Genomic DNA, 7,908 nt, shown 5'->3' on the forward strand with positions numbered 1-7,908 from the left:
GCTGCCAAAGGCAGATGGTCGTCATGTTTAATTATAATCAATGGGGGTATATGTGGGGATAATTGTTTTTATCTTCCTCTCTTGCTCCGTGCATGTGGTATGAGAATGAGACGGGATAAACAAAGATGCCACATTGTTTCTTTTTTGTGTGTTCGGGGCAACTATCCAAGCAAACTAAACCTCTGAGAAATGTTTCGGTGTTGTCTTTGCCAGAAACAGCACGGTTAGCAGGATATTAAAGAAGTATGATCTAGTGATCCACTTACCCATGAATCGCACCAAACTGTGACTTTTTATATATCCCTCATTGAAAGGTGTTAAATATACAGGTTGAGATAAAAAACTGCAACAAAGTCAAACGCCATAATTTACATTTTCTTTTTAATTTTTATTGAATGAAAGCAAAAAATATCGGAAGTAGCATCAAATTTTAGAATAAGTTTAGTTTCGTTCGAATTGGTCGCCCTTTGGCACGAATTATTGTCTTCAAATAGCCAATTGAAATCGCACACGCTGCCCGAATGTTGCTCTGCGGTATTTTGGCCCTTCCCGGCGAAACACTTGCTTGAGATGATCGACACTTTGGTATTTTCAATGCCGACCTTGCTTTCCAAAATACTCCAGACACAATATTCCAACGGATTGGTATCCGGAGAGATTTTGGTCGCTTTGGGTGTTGGAATGTCCAAGGTCTGCGGCCAATATACTTGTGTGCCCAAGGTTAAATACACCTCCAGAATATTTTCGGGATAATATTCGGCATTTATTTGATGCCACGGTCGAATAATATGAGCGGAGAGCGACCATCAGCTGGGGCTTGAGTTCTTTAGCTCTTTTGAATCTATTTTCTTCTGTTGCTGTGTAAGTTCTTGCACTTTTGGAATTTCAATGGCTTACCCCGAGCTCATTTTTCAATATTTTCCGAATGGAATATTGCGATATGTTCAGCTCAAGAGCCATTTTTCGGCAACTGAGACGCGGATTCGCTTCAAGTCGCTTCTTGCTTTGCGAACCATTTCTGCTGATGTTGCTGTTTTCTTCCATCCACTTCCTTGACGTCGGCCTACGCTGTCAGTATCACGGTAATGGTACGAGACACATTTAAATGCTGGAGTGCTCTAACGATAGCGATTTGCGATTTCCAGCCAAATATACTTCGTAGTTTCCATATAACGCCACCGACACACGGTATTTGATCCTGGCACATATTCTGCGTAATTATTTCAAATTTTGGTATTAAGGCTCGAAATATGTAGCAGTTCTGTAATAGAACATTTCTTTATTCTAGTTCTCGCCGCTTATGAAACATAACTTTAAGAGAGTTTTCAAATTCAAATTAATCAGAATATAAGGCGAATTGAGTATTCCAATTTTCAAAATTAATCAACTTGTTAAGCATAGACCAGCACTGCTAAAAACCGGATGTTAGCACATGATTCCAAACAAGGGGATTATTTAAGAGAAAATAAAAATCCTATTTATCCATTCATTTCAATTGTTTTTAAACTGGAATGGTGTCCAAAATGAAGAATAAAACAAAAAATTACAAAAAAATTATTAATTATGTTAATACGGGTTTTCGATGATTTCAAATAAAAACTAAGGGAAATTGTACTGGAGAGCGAAATTGTACTTTTGAGCAGCCCTGGCATTGATGAAGAAAAATGTACAAATCATTGTGAATTAGCAAAACTAAGCGATAAGGTCTCATTAATATTCCATTATCTAATCTCACTGGTCTGGCAACCTTATGATTCTTAATGGGGTGTTTACGAACACAAAACAAGGGATATGTTTTTACCCTAAACAAATTATATCTCTCCTTGGGTTTATGTTTTAAGAACGCCATTGACAAAAATGTTATACGAACTCTCATGCCAAGGTCTTATCTATCACTCTCTCTCTCTCAGCAACCCCAATTTATGTTTTCGAATTATCTTTGAAAATGGACATGAGAGTGCGAGAGAGGTCTGGATTATTCCCACACACAGCCTAGAGATTTCTTAATGAAAATAACACATGGATAAATAAATACACCCAAATGCGGGTTAGGGGGGAGCTCAGCAGGAGAGTAGAGAGAACATAGTGCTCTCTTAATTGTGATTGCCTTTTATGCTTGAGGAAAAACCAGCATGCTGCTGCTTGCCTGCCTGCTTGCTGATTGGTGGTGGTAGATCTATATAATTTTCCATACAACAAATGTTGGCTTCGTCATTTGTAAAAGTGAACGGCATCGTGTGGTATCAACAAGACTAAAACGCCGCGTGTCTCTAGAATTTATTTATTCTCTACTCAGCGCTAATGCGTTTACATTGAATGAAATTAATTGTAAATTATACCTATTATTGAAAATAATATTTGAAAACAAAAATGCTTAACTGCAAATAAGTGTGCACTGCTGCTATATTAACGGTAATGGAAAGCTTTTCTATACAATACTTTTGCATTCAAACTTTAAATGATAAAAACCTTCGTTTTAAATTTGAATATTATCAAGAAAAGTGTATCTGCCTGTTATTCCATACTTCAGTGTATTCGAGTAACGTATAAAAATAATGGAATGTTCTTTATACATTTTAGTCTTCAATTTCTAACAACAAAAGAAAGAAACAAACTAAAAAAATAACTGTTAAAATGTAAATGAAAAAATCAATATTTTTTATCATGGCTGTTGTGAACAAAATCTACAAAATACAGCCGCAGCAACAGTACGTCGAAGAGGTGGTGTTTGGTGATGGCGGGGGTGGTTATTATTACAATATGTGTTTGTATAGTACTGGCTCTAGTGCGCGTGATTGTAATTGTAGCGCGAGTCTTTGGACTTTTCCCGAAAACGAGAGAGAACAGTTTTCCCATTAAATACCGAAAAAAAAAACTGAAAATTTCTCCCTTGCCCCAAGAAAAATGTCGCATTTTTTCTGTGAGACCAAAACTGTCAATAAAAAAGTGTTATATTTCGAAAACAAAAAATATCTATAAAATAAAAAAGAATAAGTTTTTTTTCCACCACTGTTATCAAATATAAAGTGTTTACTCTTCAAAAAAAAAAAAAAAAAGAACAAAAAATAAAAACAAATAAAAAAGTATCAGTCGGTTTGGCGAAAGAGGTATACCCTCAGCCAAGTTCGATTATTTAAAAATAGTTTGACATCTGTTTGATTATTCAAACTGTGGACCTCTATGTAGTAGGTTCCGAAGGATTGGGGCAATACTGTCCATTTCGTATCGGACCTAAATAAATATAAAAAAAATATTGCAACGTGCCAGGTTTGCATTTATTGATGACTTCCTTCACTTTATATGAGATATGTGAAAAGTTTTAGACCGAACAATTTGATTGTGACCCTTCGTGATGAGGTACCAAAAGGTGTTCGCAGTCATATATATCTTCACAACAGATCTTGTGTTAACAAAAATGTTTGGATGTGTGAAATTTGAAGCGAATGGGTGCTTACTTCGCTTTCTTGAGCGTTTTGTTTTCAAAATCTTAAACGCTATTTGGGGGAGGTACCAGAAGGAATGGTACGATCTCTGCTATCCTTGTAAAAATACTGTGTTGATAGAAACATTGAGATGTGCAACATTGAATGGAATCGTATATGTTTTCGCGTTTTCTGAGTTTCATGGACACTCGAAATGTTGACCCTTGTGGGGGGAGGGGTACCAGAAGGAGTAGACATGATATATCCCAATTTCATACCAGACCTTGTGTTATCGAAAATTGAGATGTGTGAAATATGAAGAGAACCGAATGTTTATTTCGGATTATATAATCGTTTGGTTATTCAAAACGTTGACCCTTGTGGGGGGAGGTCTCAAAAGGAATCTCTACCATCTATATAAATCTTGTGTTGATGGAAATATTAAGATGTACCAAATCTGAATGGAATCGGGTGTTAATTTCGCGTTTATGAGCTTCAGGGATATTCAAAATTTTACCTTTTTTGGGTGGTACCAAAAGGAGTGAACCGATATATTCCGTCATAACACCATACCTTGGTTTAATAGAAATATGGGATGTGTGTAATCGAAGAGATCGGATTTTTATATAACATTATAAAAGAGTATAATTATTCAAAATTGTGACCCTTTGGCGGGGAGGTTTTTTTTTTTTGCAAACTTGGAGAAAAATAAAAAAAATTTTCTTTGAACATTTTGACCTTTTATGTGGGAGATACCAGAAGGAGTGCACGGATATTGCCAGACAGACGGACTTCGCCAGATCGACTCCAAATGTCCTGAGAAGGATTGGGTCAAAGAGACTAGGTTCTAAAACCGTTATTTCGATGAGGCACGTTTTGCCGTATCATATGATATATACCCTCTCTAGCTGTATGGCTAAGGGTATATGAGACGATGTTTTTGTTTTCCCCTTTTGCAATCAAATTCGGCAATGAAATTAAAATACTACATCTTATCAATAATTGATTGTTTCGATTGCCAAAAATAATGTGGGATTATTAAAAAATTTATGACATTGCACAGTGTGTGTTACAGTAGGTGTGAATGATAATCCCATAGATTGTAAAGAATTTTTATAATTACATTACAAAAATGTCGTCCATTAATGAGATTGACAATGGTAATTATATTACCAAGTTACGGAGAGTTTACAAATTCCCTACTGAGAAATTACTCAAAAAATAATCGATTTAACGAACACGTCTAGTATACATATATTAACAATTTCTGAGAATTTTGTTAAATAGATAACTAATAACATTTATGACATGACCAAGTTTCAAAACAGCTATTTATCTGGCAGAATTATGGAGCCACGGTTGAATGCAACGGCAACCGGGAATACCAAAACGTTAATCTTTGTGGTGCTAACGACCAACTGTCAACAATAATTCGATAAACATAACCGACAATGAAATGCCACTAGAACTGCCTAAAAGATGGCTCTACCAAGGCGGTGCCTCCCAAACATTCCCAAATCAGAAATTTTTCGAAAAGGGCTAAACTATTTGTCAATCTTCCTAAATAGATTTTAAATCTTGTCGGGAACAAACCCCCCATGGAAAATACTTGAAACCGCACTTTCTATCCATTGCTAGTATAGCTTCCTTCTGGAGCGTCTGGGATTCTCTTTCAATAAAGAACTTCAACGGCGGCTTCTTAGACGTTTAGATTTAGAAATTTCAACGATTTCAAGAAGTTACAAAATAGAGTTAGGAAATGTGCATGTCATCGATTGCGCTGTAGAGCGTTTACAAATTGTACTGGTATTGCAGCCATGTGATTAGCTTATCGGTGGAGGAGGCCTATAAAATCTATCTTTTCTTTGTTTTCACAACAACTTTGATATATTTTATATTTTTTGCAATATTTCTTATAGATAAAAACTGTCCTTGTCCCAGCACCAGCAAGAAATAAAAATTATACTACGTTAAGCGATTTTTGGTATTTCAAAACTCCTAGATTCTTGCAGGTTGTGGAACAGAGCATGCATTTCTTATCTTTCAAGTAATCCTTCATTTACTGATTTCTGTTTTCTATTTCTTTCATTGCAGTTTGAATTCCTTGTAAGAAAAAAACGCAACAACAACACCAACAACAACGTCATATTTTGAAAATAAACAAGATAACATCAACAATTATGAAAATGTCTGGAAATGTAGCAACCGAAATATGGGCCTCACAGCCACAGCTATGGTTGGTACCATTCCCAAGTAATTTATTGAAACATATACCATCCAATCCGACAAGCAGCATTAGCAAGTGTCCCAAATCAGGACCGAAACGGATAATAACCACATAACGAGTTTCTACAAATGGCCAATTAAAGCCACGTTATGCCATGGACGATAGATTCCATCGTGAAGATGAACGCCCAAGACGTACGAAATTGGCCATGAATTCTTGGATCCCAACGAATTGGCCCGTTCGGGCATGTTTCTATATGGCGAATCGGATAAAACCAAATGCTATTTCTGTGAGGTGGAAATTGGCCGGCGGTGGGAACGTGAAGATCAACCTGTACTGAACATCTGCGCTGGTCGCCCAATTGCCCTTGCTGAGGAGGCGCACTACCAACAATGTGCCCATCAATGCTGAACTCTTAGAGCGTACCTTACCCGCCCCAGTTGATATGCGGAGCGAATGACATTGAAATCAGACGAAATGCATTTGCTGAAGGCACCATCCCAGCACCACTAATGGGATGTACCACCTGGCTCACCAGTGGTTATGGCGGCCGGCCAGCAGTAGCGCTGGTGGGGCAGTGTGCATGCATGACAACTGGAGGCACATTTTTCCCGAGGTGCCCGAATATGCCATCGAGACAGCCCGTATACGATCCTTTGCCGAATGGCCACGAAACATGAAACAAAAAACCTGAACAGTTGGCCGAGGCCGGTTTCTTCTATCTGGTGTGGGCGATCGTGTCAATGCTTCAGTGGGCGGTGGTCTTAAGGACTGGGACGATGATGATGAACCCTGGGGAACAGCAGCCTTGTGGATGAATAAATGTCGTTTTGTAAAATTGATGAAAGGCGATGCATTCATTGAAGCTGTGGCAAATAAATTCATGAAAAAATAAACCAGCTGCAAGCAACAACCAGAACTCCTACACCAACGTCGGAATCGTCTCTCTCCTCGTCGGAAGAAGAGGGGGAGGGCAGTGCATTTGGGGAGGGAAATCAAGAAACAACACATACAACGGTCGCCGGTTCGCTGCAACAAAAGTATCCTCGCTTCAATTCCCAAGCCTTGTTCCACAAACAGGCACCCGCCACAACTGCTGTCGCCGGTGTCAATGCCTTGGAACAGAAAAGGTCGAGCTCCACAATACCCGAGGAGAAGTGTGCAAAATCTGCTAGGCCAACGAATACAATACAGCGTTTTGACCCTGTGGCCACGTTGGGCCTGTGCCAAGTGCGCCTCGTCTGTTACAAAATGTCCAATGTGTCGGAAACCTTTGCCGATGTTAGGAGGGTTTATGCTCTTAAATTCGGAACAACAGCCACAAACGAGAATAATAACAGATAGCTGTAAAAAACTAAGAAAGGGTTTCCTCCGATATACGTCGATGATGTAATACTATTTATAATACCCGCCTTTGTATACATTTCTTCTAAACAAACGAGTTTAACGGCAGTTGAGATTTGTGCGAAACATGCTAATGAGTGAATGATGGGTATAAGTCTTAACTGGCCGTTAAATTTGCAAACAAACCAACCAACCAAGGAAGAAGAATGAGAAGAAAATAAGTTTATTTTTCCCATAAGAACTTATAATTACATTAGGATAAAGAGGAAATCCATAATTTATGTATAAAAATAGAGGAAATAAATCCTTGTAAATAAAAGCATCATTTGCAATTACTTAAAATACAATTAAAAATATGCCCAACATATTTTATTTTCACCAAACCATTGTAATAGAACTAACACAAAAGAAAAATAAGATATATTCAACCTTAAACGTCGCACCCCAAGGACTGTTTTCTAAATGGTTACATGACTGAATGTTATATTTTATATGTGATCACATTTATTATTTTTTATTTGTTTATGAAACAAACAACTCCCATTTATTGTAAATATTTCGAAAACAGCCAATGTATCTCATCTCATACTCCAACTTTATTTCATACTGTGGTCCTTTTCAAATAAAAATTGCCACATTCAATAATAATATTTTTAAAAAAGTAATTAACTAATGAGAGGAAATGAAATAAATTGAATTACAAAAAAAAATTGTTGCGTTTATTCCTAAGAAAAAGGTTTCGGGCTGCAAAGATGACTATTGCTTGCGGTGGCTTGTAGAGGCCGCCTCAGTATTGTACAATTTCATAATCTTCATAGAAAATGGATGGGTAATTCTTGTGAGGGTAATTCTTTAGAAAATCTATAACTTTCCAATCCTGGACCAAGTGGACGATACGCACCATGTTTAAGTCTT

The 7,908-nt window shown here is 37.4% G+C and overlaps 1 pseudogene; it reads left to right on the forward strand.

Moving 5' to 3' along the window:
• LOC131806693 (death-associated inhibitor of apoptosis 1-like) overlaps positions 1–6,930 on the forward strand; it is a 51,846-nt pseudogene extending 44,916 nt beyond the window's left edge.
• The last annotated feature ends 978 nt before the right edge of the window (positions 6,931–7,908 follow it).

This window comes from Musca domestica, unplaced genomic scaffold (genome assembly GCF_030504385.1).
Source record: "Musca domestica strain aabys unplaced genomic scaffold, Musca_domestica.polishedcontigs.V.1.1 84, whole genome shotgun sequence".
Classification (NCBI taxonomy): Eukaryota; Metazoa; Arthropoda; class Insecta; order Diptera; family Muscidae; genus Musca; species Musca domestica.